We start from the raw sequence: 17,055 nt of genomic DNA on the forward strand, positions 1-17,055 counted from the left end.
TTAACTTTGGTTTACACAGTGAACAATAAGAAGTGCTCATCGCTTTTCTAACTTGTCACTAATCACTTCTATTTAAGGGAAAAGTGAGATTTCCATATCTAGATTAGCATATCTTCATCCACTGTGTATTGGTTGATCCTTCTTTGTCAGTTAATCTTCACCATTAATCTTGCACATCTCTCAAGCTGCTTTTGTAGACTTGTCAATCCAGCTGTCTGAATTGTTTGTTGATTTGCAACCTTGGATATTGAACTGTTCTGCAATTCTGTACTTAGAGAAATTTCTTCACTTCGAGATCTCCAATTAAGTTGTAGAGAACTCGACATCTCGATAGGCATGTTGGCTTGTCGATATCTCTGAAACTTCATTGTTGACTTGACTTATCGACAACTCTGAGTTCTCTAGTGAATTTTGGTTTATCGATAACTCAGAGTTCTCTAATGGACTTTGGCTTATCGATAACTCAGAGTTCTCTAATGAATGTATTTTGTCGATATCTCTGAGTTCTCGAATGGGTATCTGACTTATCGATATCTCCAATAGCATTTCCTGAGTTCTCGATAGACAATTCTTGAGTTCTCGATAGGTCTTTCTGAGTTCTCGAATGACTTCTCTATAACACTAATTATGTGACTTGTAGAGATCTTGACTTAGAATGTTTTTCACCAAACAGAATTATTCAACTCCAAGCTTCTTCATAATTCTTCTGAGGCATGACCTTCTTGATCTTCTTCCAGATAGAATTCTTTAGCTTGACACTGTTTAGGGGAAAATGCTCCAGTCTGCTCTATTTACATTTTACAGACATTAAGTGTTACAAGTATAAATTGCAGATTAAGGTTACAATACAACTAATCTTAGGGTTGTCAATATGACTTAGTCTTGTTATGATACAGGCATGTCTTGCACAACAAAGTCTATTTAGGATATCTACTTGAAATAAATTAACTGCATTACTAATGCACTTATGATAATTTACAAGACTTGTTGAATTCTTCATAGAAGAACAACATAAGCATAATAAATCAATTCTAATCAAATGTTCAACGACTACCATGAATGATTACCGGGAGAAATCAAATATAACACATAACATGGAGAATGTGACCTACAAACATATAGTACATACTTTCCTGAATCATCTGGAGAGACTTGATAGTGATCCGACAAGATAAATTAATCAAGGGTATTTTCTTTGGATCTGCTGGGTTTAGGACATAAATACATTATATATTTGTCCAAATGTGTATTGAGGGTAATGACTATGTTTCTGTTTAAGATTAAACGGAGAGACTAGCGTCTAATATTCGAAGCCACTAGGAAAGAAGATGGCCAGATAGTTGTGTTTCTACAACTTTAGCATCGGCAGCAGACGATTTATTCGCTTCTGCCACTAGGAAAATTATTGTTCACAGCTCTTTGTGTGACAACATTGTCCCACCATGTATCCTGTTCAACGAGATTGAAAGTAATATAAATCAGTAAATACCTTTATAAATCGATATATCATATATTATAGTTCACATCCCACTTAATTACTGCAATAAGGAGACAATCTCAATAACTATTTTTCTCATACAAATTAAAAAATACAATACAACACAAGCTATTAAACACAGCAGAACATACTATTGTCTCACCATTCATCATGTGCAACAAGATTGATATTCTTATAGATCAGAAAAGTAAAACTTATGATAGAGAGTCCATGAACATTCACAAATCCAACATTTTTGAGATATTTGACATGTCAATCAAGGATTATTATTCTACAACAAATACTTCTACTGCTAATGAATTATCAACTTTGAGACCCATTATAGTTCACATAGTAGAGTTTTAAGTTATCACTTGGTAGAAAATATATTTTGGCTAAATAATTTGAACTAGTTTAAACAAGTAGAACTTAGGATAAAAAGGACAGAAATGGATGTAAACATGAACAAGTCCTCATTGGCTAGACATAGAAATATCTTACTAGTCGACTAAGCGGAAAACAGGCGACCGAAATATTAATATTGAGTTGGTCGATATGACAACTATGGCTTGTAAGTTTGGTTTCTATAAATTCTTCAAGAAGTACTACTCTGATATTGCAGGCCCCAAGTATGCAACCAAATATAAAACTCTTATCTACCTTGCTGGTTCTACTTCTACTGAAGCGATTGCTGATATCCTTTATAAATCACTATATATCTTAATTACTATACCATAATTATTTCCTAGCATCACTTAATTACTGCAAAAATTAGTGTCTCAACAAGAGTTAAGCTATCCATAATTACCATTCCATTATTCCACAAGAACCATCATCTAATTCATTGACATTTATACACCAGAATCACATTCACGACACTATACTTAGGATAGTCAAAAATATTATAAAAAATCTTATGAGTTCCTTTTATATGTCCTGCAACTTATACTATATTATTATTCAGAATACCATGCATCTTGAACCAAGTTACTTTAACAAATGTTCAAAACCTTCATTACTTTACTAACTACAACAAATCCAAAACACCCTCAACCTTTCCCCATTTCTGTAAATATTATCCTCGCACCTATTTACTTTGACACTTTACACAAACTGAAAGTAGCCAAAATTTAAATTTAAATTTTACATTGGAGATAAAGTTGAATTACCTTTTACACATCAAATCTCTACTCCAGATCTCTACTCCAACACAAGTAAAGAGTAAATAGCAAATCGATTGAACCCCAAATTAAATGAATCTCGCTTGTATCTCAATTCAATTAGCGGCTTAAACATCTAATATCGATATATATGTATCTTTGAACTGATACCGATATTTAACAACCTCAATAACAATTAAAAAATACAACACAACACATGTTATTAAATACAGAAAACACATAGATTATCATAACTAAACTTTATATTAAGTGTTTATAATAAATACTGCACAATAAACAGATTAATAATAAACAATACACACAGAGTCATCTTATTTTAACAGGATCAAAACAAACCTTAGAAACTTCTTTGTTCATGCCTTTATCAAAATATCATTTGAGAGCCTCGCTCCTCATGTCAAATCGCTCTATTTTACAGCCGAAAAAGGGTCAATTTCCCGTTCAGTGACCTTGGCCTCGGCATAGCCACTGGTCAAGACAATTCAAGAAATTGTTTAACAAATATTTCAAATTAGGGGTTATGCACCAAAAAAAATAATTCAAGAAAACCAAGATTGTAATTATAGGGTTTTATGCATATACTCCCTCCGTCCCTCCCAAATGTTTACATTTGGGTGGGGCGCGGAGTTTAAGAAAAATGATAAAGTAGTGGAGAAAAGTTGAAAAAATGAGTAAAGTAGTGGGACCGATTAATATTATATGTATAAAGTGGGTATAGTGGAGGAAAGTAGTGGATGTAGTTAATTTAAAAATTATAAAAACTTTACTATTTTTGGAAAATTTTGAAATGTAAACAATTGGAAGGGACATCCCAAAAAGGAAAGTGTAAACAAATGGGAGGGACAGAGGGAGTATAATTTTAAGAAAAAAAACATTATAAAATTGTAATTTAAAGGTGAAAAATGATCAAAAAATATCACTTTTTTTAAATTATGTGACAAAATATCATTTTTGAAAATTTTGGCCAAAAATACCATTCTAATATGCATTGACAATCTGGGTATAAGTAATACGCATTTTAAAAATGGGTAATTTGTGTAAAAAAAATAATAAATAAATATAACATAACACATCAAATTTTTTGCGCCGCTTCCGGGAGACGCTCAGTTTCTATAGGTTTTAGTTTAATTATGTTATATTTTTTTCTTTGTCTCATTGGAAGTTTACTTCCAATTGCGGCGTATTTCACTGCTTTTTCTTGTTTTATTTGTTAATGCCCAGGTTCACAAAAGAAGCATAAATAACTCATGTTAGTCCGAATTCTGGGATTACTTGTCAGCAATATATAAATCGAGTAAGGAAAAAAGGCATCAAAATCTTGGTGATTCAAAGATCAAAATGGAAGAACTTCCTATTAAATCTTTGAAGAACTATTCACTGCCCTCTCCGAGTAGTATGCCTACTGGCCTCGCTATGCCAACTATTGAAGCAACCAATTTTGAGATCAAACAGGCGTTGCTCACTATGATCCAACATAATCAGTGTGTTGGCCTTCCCTCTGAATACCCTACACTTCATAAGCAAAGATTTCAACAACTCTGCTCTACCATCAAACATCGGGGTGTCACTGCAGACCAAATAAAAGTCATGTTGTTCGGGTTTTCTCTTCGTGAAAAAACTCAAAAATGGTTGAATGATATCAATATGACTGAGTGAAATGCAATTGCTCAAGTTTTCTGAATTATTTTTTTCCTACCAAACAGAATTGGCAATTTGATTGACAAGATGACGGGTTTCAAATAAGAGTATGGAAAGTCTCTTAAGGATGCTTGGAAGAGATTCAAAGACCTTCAACATGCATACCCTCATCATGATCTTGGGAAGTGGTTTTTATTAAACGCTTCTATAATGATCTTGACCCTGAATAAAAGGGTATAGGTTATAATTCTATAGGTGGTGTATTTGTAGACAAAGGAGTTGATGATACATATACTTTTCTTGCAAATTTAGGTACACATCACTTCAATAACCTGAGAGCACCTAAGAAGGGGGTAAACTTGAAGTGGAGATTTGTTCTCTCTTATCATCTCAGCTCGCAGCATTAACTCAAGAGATTCATTCTTTGAAGACTTCACAATCATCTGCTTCTCATATGAATATTAATGCATTGTCATCCATGACTCCCATGAATAGTCCTATTTTTGAAGTATGTGGCGTTTAAGGCCACTTCGGCAATGATTGCTCGTACAATGTTTAGAATTCACAAAATTTTCAGATAGAGCAAACAAATATTTTTCAGCAGAGGCAGCAGTATAATCCTTACTCCAACACTTATATTCCTGGTTGGAAAGATCATCTGAATTTCTCATATAGGAACAACAATGCTCAAAATATTCTTATGTCTAATCAACGACAACAGTATCATCAATTTTATCAGAATTCTCAATAACAACAGTATAGGCCTTCTCTAGGAGCTATGAATCCTCCTGGATTTCAGAAGCCTCCTCAAAATTATGTTTCTCAAGCTAGTCAAACTGCACAACCTGATTTTGAAAATGAGATGCTGAAATCACTGATGTAAGAGGATAAAAATATGAAAGTCCATAAATAGATGATGGAAACTCGGATTGCACAATTGGCTAGTTCTTCAACTGCAAGGCATCCTGGCTCCTTACCATCATAACCAACAAATTCAAAGGAGAATGTGAATGTTATTTCTCTTAGGAGTTGTCTTATATATGATGGTCCTTCAATGCCTTCTACTGATGTGACTGATGAGAAAGAGAAGAAAACAAGCAAAGATGACAATGTGGATGATGTTGATCAGACAAACAAGGGTGGAACTTAAAGAAACAAGAAAACTGATAACGAGAAGATTATAAATGCTCCTCCGCCATTTTTGCCTAAGTTACCGTTCCCTAGAAGGATGAAATGAACGAAGGTAGATCAATAATTTTGTAATTTCATGACACTTGTCAAAAATCTTGAGGTAACAATTCCTTTTACTAATTTAATTTCTCAAGTCATCATATGCAAAGTTTTTAAAGGATATTTTCACAAAGAAACGATCTTTTGGTGAGGTAGAGATATTAGCTTTTACTAAAGAGTGTAATGTTGTTTTACAAAATAAGTCTTTACATAAACTTAAAGATTCTGGAAGTTTTTCAATCCCTTATCATTTAGGTGTATTATTTATTAATGAAGCTTTATGTGACTTAGGCTAGCATCTCTATCTTGCCTCTCTCGATTTGTCAAAAATTAAATATGGGAGAGTTGAAATGCATAAAAATGATATTGCAAATGGCGGATCGTTCTATAAAATATCATTTGGGCATTTTAGAGGATGTGCCTGTCAGGGTTGGAAAATTTTATATTCCTGTAAACTTTGTAGTGTTGGATATAGAAGAGGATAGCCAAATCCCCATTATTTTGGTAGGTCATTCATCTGTATTACATGTGTTGTTATTGATGTTAAACATGGGACTTTTACTTTGAGTGTTGGTGATGATAAAATTACTTTTATTCTAACTTATGCTCTTAAGTCTCTTTTTCTCGAGAACACTTTTTGCATGATTGATATCATTGATGAAATTTTGTATGATAAGCTCCCCCGGATTTTACTAAATGATTCGTTAGAAGAAGTTCTTATGCTTGAAGCTTCAGAAGGAGAAGGACGTGCTGAAGTTGACTCATTGATTCTTGATTTGGAAGGTAAGGCTGATACAAGCCAAATTTATAAGGTAACAAACATTATTACTTCTTGTGATAAACCTCAGATAAAGAAATTAGAGTTAAAGCCTTTTCCATCTAATCTTAAGTATGTGTTTCTTGATGATAATGAGTCTTGTCACATGATTGTTAGCTCTACTCTTGATGATGTTTAAATTTCTAAGGTTATTATTGTCTTACGTATGCAATAGAAAGCTACTGGGTATATTATTAATGATCTTAAAGGGATTTGCCCAAACTTTTGCATATATAGAATTAATCTTGATAAGGATCATAATCTTTGCAAATATGGACAAAGTCGATTGAACCCTAACATGCAGGAGGTTGCCAAAAAAGAAGTTTTAAAATTACTTGATGCGGGCATTATTTATCCAATTTCTGACTCAAAATGGGTAAGCCCGGTTCAAGTTGTTCATAAGAAAAGGTGGACCACTGTGATTAAGAATGATAAAGATAAATTAATTCCCACTAGAGTTGTTAGTGATTGGCAGATAAGTATTGATTATCGTAGGTTAAACACCTCCACTAAAAAAGATCATTACCCTCTCCCTTTCGTAGATCATATGTTAGAAAGACTTGTAAAGCATAAATTCTTTTGTTATTTGGATGGGTACTCTGGGTTCTTTCAGATCCATATACATCCTGATGACCAGGAAAATACTATATTCACATGTCCCTATGGTATATTTGCATGCCGAAGAGTGTCGTTTGGATTATGCAATGCCCCTGCTACTTTTCAGCGTTGCATGACAACCATATTTTCTAATTTTATTAAGTCTATTATGAAAGTATTTATGGATGATTTCAGTGTTTATGGTTATAATTTTGATGTATGTATGCATAATCTCTCTAAAGTGCTTAAACATTATGAAAAGATAAATTTGGTTTAAAATGGGAAAAGTGCCACTTCATGGTCAACGAAGGAGTGGTACCTGGTCATCTTATTTCTAAACGTGGCATCCAAGTTGATAAAGAAAAAATTGAGGTGATTAAGAAACTTCCTCCTCCTGTTAATGTCAAGGGAGTTCGGAGTTTCTTAGGTCATATGGGGTTTTATGGTCGTTTTATAAAAGATTTTTCAAAAATTTCAAATCCCATCACTAATTTTTGCGTAAGGAATCCACCTTTGAGTTTATTGATACTTGTCTAAAATCTTTTTTACAGGATGAAAAAAATTTTGGTAACTGCACCAATCATACAACCTCCAGATTGGAATATTTCTTTCGAATTCATGTATGATGCAAGTGACTATCTTGTTGGAGCAGTTCTCGGTCAGAGAAAAGACAAGGTGGTGCACGCAATCTATTATACAAGTAAAACATTGGATGAAACTCAGGTGAACTATGCTACTACTGAGAATGAGCTTCTAGCTATGATCTATGCTCTTGATAGGTTTCGAGCTTATCTCATTGGCTCCAAAGTCATTGTTCACACGGACCATTCTGCACTGAAATATCTCTTGACCAAGAAAGAAGCAAAATCGAGGCTTATCAATGGATTTTTTTACTCCAAAAATTTGACTTGGAAATTAAAGATAAGAAGTGTATTGAGAACGTAGTTGCATATCATCTCTCACGATTGCTCTTTAATTCAGATGTTATCAGACATTCTCATTGACGATTCTTTTCCTGATGATCACTTATTTATAATTACTACTAAAACTCCATGGTATGCAGATTTGTAAAGTTTTATGTGAGTGGCTCTCATCCTCCCAATTTGAACTATCAACAACGAAAGAGGTTCTATCTTGATGTTAAACAGTATTTTTGGGATGGCCATTTCTTGTATCGAAAGTGCGCTGATGGTATCCTTTGTAAATGTGTTCCTGAGTTTGAATTAAATAATATTATCAAACATTTTCATTCTCTGGAATGTAAAGGCCACAACGGTCCTTCTAAAACTGCTGCGATGGTACTTCAATCTGGTTTCTTTGGCCTTCTTTATTCAAGGATGCTCGTGCTTTTGGTCTCGCTTGTGTCTCATGCCAAAGAACATGTAATTTTTTAAAATGCCATGAGATGCTGGTATTCTAGAAGTTAAGATTTTTGATGTATAGGGTGTTGATTTCATGGGACCTTTCCCAACTTCTTGTGGGATGAAATACATCTTAGTTACAGTTGATTATATTTTTAAGTTGGTTGAAGCTATTGGATCCGCAATCAATGATTCAAAGTTTGTCATGAAACTTTTCAAAAATATTATCTTCCCACGTTTTGGAGTTCCAAGGATTGTGATTAGTGATGATGGTTCTCACTTTCGTCACCAACAATTTGAAACTTTGTTGAAAAATATGATGTTACTCACAAGGTTGGTGTAGCATATCATCATCAGACTAGTGGCCAGGTAGAAATTTCTAATCATCAAATTAAAATTATCTTAGAGAAAGTGATGACGAAGTCCAAAAAAGATTGGTACTTGAAGTTAGACGATGTTTTGTGAGCTTATCGGACGGCGCATAAGACACATATTGGCACTACTCCATACCAGTTGGTCTATTGCAAGGCTTGTCACTTGTCGCTTGAGCTTGAACATCGTGCTTTTGGGCTATCAAGGAGCTCAACATGGATTTAAAGTTGTGGGTGAAGCAAGACTTCTTCGATTGAATGAGTTGGATGAGCTTTGTATTGATGCTTATGAACCGCTTAAGTGTGGAGACGAGTTCTCAATGATGAAAAAAATCCAAAAAATATATTATAAATCAATAAAAAATCTTGTAAATTGTCATGTCTTGTAGTGTGTTAAGAAGGATTAAGTATACATCTTATGAGCTTATTTTGCATGATTTGTTGATATATCATATCTCTAAAAAATTATTTATTACATGATGATTCCTTGTATGTGCTTGCATAAATATAAATTATGTGTTACATAATTATCAATCAAATTTAATTGTTGTATATTGTTCATCATTGAGTATGTTGCTCTAGAACTTATTTTGAACCTTATTGAGACCGCATTATATGTGTATGCATGAAAATGATAAATGCACTAGGATTAACCTCATTTACCTACACAGTGCATGTGAATTATATTCTTCAGGAACCCCCTTGAGCCTTTAATCCATCTTTTGATGTTACCACTTTAAATGCTTCAACCTACTTATTTATTCTTGTCTTGAATTACTAGTAGAATATTTTGATTCATTTGAGGGTTGTTTGATACATAGTGTGGGGATTTCTTTGTTGAAATGTGAATATTTGGCGGGTATTAAGTCGGAAAAAGAATTAAAAAAAAAAAGTTAAGTACTCGTTTGAGACCAATGGGTGGCAAATGTAATGTCATTTGAAAAGGACGATCCAAGTACATGTGCTGATATTAAGTGCATTGTACTAGAAATTAAGAGTGATTAACTTATTACCTCTTATTTTTCATGGTGACTTTTCACTATCCTTAGTTACTGGAGAAATACTTGAACTTGAAACAAAAATGAAAAAAGAAATATCAAAAAGAGTTTGTGTTCATTGGTTACTACAATATGAAGTGGGAAAGTACATTATAATATGTGCTTGGGCTAAATACTTGTGAGAGTTCGCTCAGCTTTTACATGATCAAAATTTCATGTTGAATGCTTTAATTAAAAATGAACATTAAAATCTATTAGTTTGTCGAGTTAGTCGCTTGTTAGCCTTTTTCTTGATACCCTACCCTTTACCTTGGCCTCATGCTATAACCTTTAACAAAGACATTTTGATTTGTGCATGCATGTATTCAAAGTAGTGGAGATTTGGTAGATAACCAAGCTTATGATAGCGCATTACTTCATTGATTAAACTTGAGCAAATATACTGAACTTATACACTTGTGTGATTTGAGAATACTTTGAGCTTATCTATACACAGCATGTTACTTACTAGATGCGATTTTGATGTTTATTTCATGATATTTTTGTCTATCTAGACAATGTTGCGTACTTGGATAGTTGTGTACAAATTATGTGCAAATTATAAAGACTTTCAAATTTGTGAAATTGTGTTTTAAATGTGTGGAGTGCTATGATATACTGCATACTTGAGACTTGGCAGAAAAAAATGGATTTTATGGCAGAAAAAGACTGTCACGAGACAACATTTGTCCTACTAGGATTGCCTAGGGGTTTAACGGCTTATTTCATATGCTCAATGAAATCATGTCATCCACGAATATGTGTCATAAGGGGAGAGACACAGGCGTACATACTATTTACAGAGCTAGGGTTTTATTCTGCATCTCTTCCATTGCATGCGCTTGGATTTAGCTTAGATTTATTCCTCTTCGTTTATAAAAAAATTTAAGGTATTCTTGATTCTCTTGTTCTATTAATATATGTTTTGTATGGGCGAGTAGTCTCATTCTAGGGTTTAAGGGATGCCATGTTTGCACTATGATAACGTTTTGATTTGTTAGTAGTTTAATGGGTAAAAATTAATTCTAATTGATATGTTTTATTGTTTAACCTATGTAACTAGCTGTTATGGATTAAAAATTAAGGTATATAACTGTTGTATTTATTACTAAGGAACGTGAGCTTCGAGACTCGATTTGACTGCTCTTGTGTTTCGTGACCCAATCTGCCTTAACAAGATGCCTACGTACCTTGTTGATTGCCAAGGATCAAGTCAAAAACGTAGTTCTGATTTGCGGGGTAAGGCCCCTTATATAGATGTTGGGAGTCCTTAAATTGGACTTGGGTTAGGAGACTTGGTTATCTAGTCTCAGAATTAGAATGGACTTTGGAGTCCTAAGTGGTAGGAAACTGATTCCTTATCATTCTAAGGTCCCTTGGAGGTTAATCCACTAGGATTTATGTCCTTATTGGGACTCTTCTTAATAGCTGATTTTCCCTTATTAATTAATTACGAAATTAATTAATATTCAGGGTTTTGGGTCTTCTTTGTTCCATCAGACCTGATCTGGTCCATCAGGCCTGATCAATGTGTTAACCTTTTTGGTCTGAATGTCATACATCTTCTTATTAGGCCTTGTAGCCCAAATTATGTGTAATTAATGTAATATTTTATTACGTAATCAGGATTTATTTATTCCCTATCATTTGCCCCCAACTTTTGGGAAACCGTAAAAGATTTGGCAAAAGTTAAGTTCACTTGTTCCCTTACAGGGTATCGTTTTGGTGTAAAGTGGGGAGTGACCTACACATTTACAACGATTTGCCTTATACACGGCTTCATGGTTGTTTTAAAAACTTCCCTATTATTTTCTTACCTTTTTCCCTCTTTTTAGGAATTTTCTGGTATTTTTTAGGAATCTTCCTTTAATTTTCTGGATTTTTCCCTTAATTCTGGGATTTATCCTTAATTTTCTGGATTTTCCCTCAATTCTGGGATTTATCCTTAATTTTCAGGAATTTTTCCCTTAATTTTGGGATGTTTCCTTAATTTTCTGGAATTTTTCCTTTAATTTTCTGGATTTTTCCCTTATTTATGGGATTTATCCTTAATTTTCTGGATTTATTCTTTATTTTATGAAAATATTTACATTTTCAGGAAATATTTTAAGGATTTTCCTTTAATTATTATTTTTTTCCAGGATTTTCTTCCCTCTTTTTCTTTTTTCTTTCTTTCTTTTTTTATACCTGGTTCGACCAGGAATCCTGTTCGACCAGGATCCTGGTCGAATTAGCCTTCAAAATGCCCTGGTCGACAGGGTTTCAAGCAGGATCCATTCGAGCTCATTCCTAATCGAATTTCGACCAGGGTTTTATACCATATATATTTTTTTTTGTTCAGGAATATTTCGGTCAGGATCACTGTTTTTGACCGAATTAACCTCCCTATTGTCTCTCGGTCGAGAGTATTTTCGAGGAGGGGTGTTCGACTAGGAATCTTGGTCGAATTTCGGCCAGGATTTCCTCCCCTTTTTTATCAAGAATCTTAACCATTCGGGTAAGGATTTTATGTTTCTTGACCAAATTAGCTTCCTTAGTTTGCCCTGATCGAAACCATTTCGACCTCAAGAACTTCGACCAGGATTTCTACATAATTTCTGGTCGAATAGGGTCAAGTTCTGGTCGAATTATCCCTCTTTTTCAGCCCTGGTCGCAGTCATTTTGACCTAAATTATTCGACCAAGAACATAGTACTAGTTCTGGTCGAATTAGGTCAAAAAACTTTTTGTCCCTATTTCCCTGGACTTTTTATCTTGGGCCATCCTTTTTGGGCCTATTTCAACAGGCCCCCTTTTTTCTGGTTTTTGTTTTTGGGCCAACCTTAACTTCGATTACCTGGGCCTTTTTTTGGGCTTGTAATTTAAATTTGAACCGGGCTTATCCTTTGGGCTTTAACTTGGGCCCATTGTTTCAACTGGGCTTTTCTTCCTTTTTCATTTTCTTTAAAAAGTTTAACTTTGGGCCCTGAGCTGGGCTTGCTTTATCCCTAGGCCCAATAAGATTTGGGTTGGGCCTCCATTTACATCCCAAATTCCAGATTTTTCTGGATTTTTCCAGAATGTTCTCAAATATATATGTTTAATCAAAATTCTTCCAAGATTTTCTAGAACCTTCTTGATTTTTCCATTATTTGGGCCCAAATGGGCTTTTTCAGGCCCAACTTTGCCCTACGAGGGGCTATAAAAGAGTGAGGTGTGGGAGGTCTGATTTCATACTTCTCATTTCCACTCTCCACAACTTCTTACTCTCCTCTCAACACTCTCCAGCCTTCAGAATTTTCCAGCTACTTTTTTAGCCTTTTCCGGCCTCTTTTTCCATCAAAGTTTTCAAGGTTTTCTTCAACCTCCATTAATGGCAGACAAAGGTGCTGAGAGGGCGGCCAAGATTGCCTCGGCTTCAAAATGAGGTAAGGATGTTGAGATCCGCTCTTCTTACATATCTTTGATAGATATGATTAATACCAGGGGGGACGAATATCCCTCCACTACACACCTCGACTCTTTTAATCATTGCAACACTTGGCACAATATAGATTATGATAAATTAAATGCACGTTATAATGTTCATCCTCCCCTTAGGCTAGTTCCATTTTCTGGTGGCGACCGTACTTGCCATTGGAAACCCGATACTCTTTTCGTTTACATAGATGCCCTTGATGTTGGGCTTAGGTTTCCTTTTTATCCTTTTATTAGCTGATCTGCAAATTAACCCATATCAACTTCCTCCAAACGCTTGGAGGAACATTTTATGTTTCATGGTTTGTTGTCTTAGGGGAGGTTTTCCCTTATTTGCAGCTGTTTTTAGGAAGGTTTTTCAATGTTACAAGAGTTCTTCTGGTAATTATGGTTGGGTCTATGTTAAACAAAGGCCCAAATGTAAGCACATTTTTAACAGCGCCTCCATTCCCGACAATACCCAAAATTGGAGGAATAGCTTTGTCAGGTTAAGGTGGGAGAACGGTGACTGGGGCACTCTCTTCACATCTTCTTTCGAGAAGGTTAGTGATGGTAGCCTCAAATCCATTCACTTAACCCCCGAGAAAACTATCATTTATGAGGAGCTTACTCGGGATGACGGTGCCACTATCAGCTGGACTCTTTTAGAGGAGTTCTCCCTCATTCGTGTGGGGCTATCCTCTGTTTCTCAACAGGGTATTTTTCTTTCCTTCTCATTTTTATTTTGTTTCATGCTTTATTGACACCACTTATCTTATTTTTCTCTTGTTTTGCAGCTGCTAAGGAGATCAACGAGGATAATGTGCCTCTTGTTGAGGAGACTGCCAGGATGAAGAAGGCTTGCCTTGCGAGCCTGGATACTCGAGGGAAGGCTACGGAGCCTAGCTTCCTACGAAAGCATAAAGAGCCCATGATGGAGGTTCCGGCTGAGGGAGCTGAGGGCCACAGTTCCCCTATCACTACTGTTGCTCCTGTCTCTGCTGCTACAGGCGCCTTTCAGCCTCTCTAGGGATTCCGCCGAGGGGATACCGTGGTTGGATCCACGAAGCAAGCCTGGGATTGGTCTTACCATGGCGTAACTCCCAAGGACTTCACCGATGTGGTGGCTACTCCTGACTTGGAGAGGATAAAGCTCATGGGAGCTCAGTCCTTAGCCTCGGTATGATAATTTCATAAAAAATTTCTTTCTTACTTGTAGCATTCACTTTCCTTACACTCTTGTTTATTGTTTCATTTCAGTCTAACGCCTACTTCCAAGGTGTTGTGAGGCAAGCTGAATCATGGAAGAGGGCCTCTGACAAAGCTGATAATGCTCTCAGGAGGCAGCAGAAGAAGTATGCCGCTTTAGAGCGGAAGCTGAAGCGTAAGGAGGAGGAGCTCGGGGAGTCTAATACCGAGCTGGTGGTGCTACGGGCCGAGAAAGACAAGGTGATTGAAAACTATCTGGACTCGGAGGAGTTTACCCAGTCCATGAGGGTGAGGGACGACTCAGTCTTCCCTGTGTTTTTTACGACTGGTTGGGACACGGCCCTTGGGACTGTGAACGAGGCATGTCCTAATATTAACCTGGCGGACTATGTCTGCCCTGATGACGAGGCTTTGTTGCAGAGGTTTCGTACCCGAGTGGTTGTCTCGGATCGTATTCCTCAGGACCCGCTTCTTCCTCCTCCTGAGTCGTCTTCCAGGCCTGCTGAGGATGATAGCTCTTCCTCCTCCGAGACGACAGAGACTTCCAGCGAGAGCGGAGGAGATGATGATTTGGATGTCGAGGGCACCTCTGCTCCTTAGAGCTTTTCCAGCCCTGCGTGGCTTATCTATTTTATCTTGTCTTTGAGACTTTATTTATCAGACTTTGTATTATTTATTCGAACCAGTTTTATTTATCGAACTTTATGATTTCATCTCATGCACTTAGTTTACTTGTCTTGTTACTGGAACATATTTTGAAAACTTTCTGAATTTCACAATTTGTTGGGATTCATCCCTTACACAAGTCTTAATAAACAAAACTAAAATATGTAAATCCTAAGCAAGCAAAGCTTCAAGGTGCTTTTCAACCTACTTGTCATCTTGACAAGTGAGAATCATTCTCAATCGGTTCTGACATAGTAAATCTTCAGGTTTTGTGCATGCCAAGTTCTCGGGACTTCAAAACCATCCATAGTTTCAAGCTTGTAGGTTCCTCTACCTTGAACACTCTTGACCTTGTATGGCCCTTCCCAATTTGGGGCAAGCTTCCCTTTCTGCCCTACACCAAAAGCTTCCACCTTCCTCAAAACTAAGTCACCCTGTTTAAAGAACCTTTCTTTAACCCTTAGGTTGTAGTAGAACGAAGTCTTTTTCTGATATTCCACTATCTTTGCATGTGCCTCATCTCGCACTTCATCAATTAGATCCAGGGCTAACCTTTGCCCCTCCTCATTTTTCTTAACATTGAAAGCTTGAATCCTGGGGGAGGAATATGATATCTCTACAGGAACAACTGCTTCTGCCCCATATGCTAACATGAAGGGAGTTGCTCCAGTCGTGACTCTACAGGTAGTCCTATAGGCCCATAGTATTGGGAGTATCTCATCCACCCAATTATTCCTCGACTTCTCGATCCTCTTCTTTAGTCCATCCAGGATTATCCGATTCACCAATTCCATTTTCCCATTGGCTTGCGGGTGAGCCACAGAGGTGAATCGTAATTCAATTTCATTCTCCTCACAAAACTTCTTGAATTCCTCATTGTTGAGCTGTGTTCCATTGTCAGTGACCATGATGCTAGGAATTTCATATCGGCACATGATATTTTCCCACAGGAATTGTGCAACCTGCTTAGTTGTGATTTTAGCCAAAGGCTTGGCTTCAATCCACTTAGTAAAATAATCAATGGCTACAACCAGGAACTTCCTTTGTGTCGTGGCCATGGGGAAAGGTCCAAGTATATTCATTCCCCACATACCAAAGGGGATGGGTGAGTTGATAGAGGTCAGCATCTCTGGGGGCTGTCTAACGACAGGTGCATGCTTCTGACAGCGGTAACACTTCTTCATATATTCTTTGGCATCAGCCATCATTTCTGGCCAATAGAAACCTAAACGGGTTATCTTATGAGCTAGTGCTCTACCCCCCAAGTGTTGCCCACAGATACCTTCATGTACTTCTTCAAGAGCCAAGCGTGTCTCATCGGGCCTAAGACACCTTAAGTAAGGAACCACATAAGATCTTTTATACAAAATCCCATCTATCAAAGAGTATCTTAGTGCTCGAACAGCCAACTTTCGTGCTTCAGTAGCATCATTTGGAAACCAACCAATTTGAATATGGGTCTTAATGGGATCTATCCACGATGTCCCCAGACCTATAGTAGCTACAAGCATAACATCAATGCTCCGTGTCTTCAGAACGTGGTAGTATACACTTCCTGAACTTTCCTCTATCTCGGATGAAGCAAACTTTGATAAGGCATTTGCCTTAGCATTTTCCTCCCATAGAATGTGCTCAACATGGCATTCATCGAATTGGGTCATTACAGCCCTTACTAGGCGGACATAGTTAGCCATCGTATCATCCCTTGCCTCAAACTCTCCCTTCACCTGGGATATAACCAACTTCGAGTCTCCACAGACCTTTAAGTTCTTGACTCTAAGTGTCCATGCTAAGCCAAGACCAGCTATTAGAGCTTCATATTCTGCCTCATTCTTTGTGGTTGGGAAGTCTAACTTCATCGCATACTCAATTAAGAACCCATCAGGGCTTTGTAAAACTAACCCTGCTCCACTTGAATTTGTTTTTGATGCTCCATCAAAATAGAGAACCCAATATTCCTTCTCCTTATCAGCCTTTTCTTTGTCCCTCTTATCAACTTCCTTGTCTTGAGGTATGGTATCTTCCTGCCCCCCGACT

At 36.5% G+C, this 17,055-nt stretch overlaps 1 protein-coding gene and 1 non-coding gene across 3 annotated transcripts in view; both read right to left on the bottom strand.

Annotated features, from left to right (window-relative positions):
- Positions 1 to 934: 934 nt before the first annotated feature.
- Positions 935 to 17,055, bottom strand: part of LOC141724320 (uncharacterized) — a 31,316-nt gene continuing 15,195 nt past the window's right edge. For both annotated transcript variants that reach the window (XR_012576592.1, XM_074526417.1), the window contains 2 exons: positions 2,995 to 3,126; positions 935 to 1,449 (listed from right to left, as the gene is read on the bottom strand). The gene's annotated coding sequence lies outside the window, so the exon portion shown is untranslated. The remainder of the gene's footprint in view (positions 1,450 to 2,994; positions 3,127 to 17,055) is intronic.
- LOC141662933 (small nucleolar RNA R71) lies at positions 4,369 to 4,475 on the bottom strand. Its single transcript, XR_012551033.1, has one exon. It is a non-coding gene; the product is annotated as a small nucleolar RNA R71 (small nucleolar RNA).

Source organism: Apium graveolens, chromosome 5 (genome assembly GCF_009905375.1).
Source record: "Apium graveolens cultivar Ventura chromosome 5, ASM990537v1, whole genome shotgun sequence".
Taxonomy (NCBI): Eukaryota; Viridiplantae; Streptophyta; class Magnoliopsida; order Apiales; family Apiaceae; genus Apium; species Apium graveolens.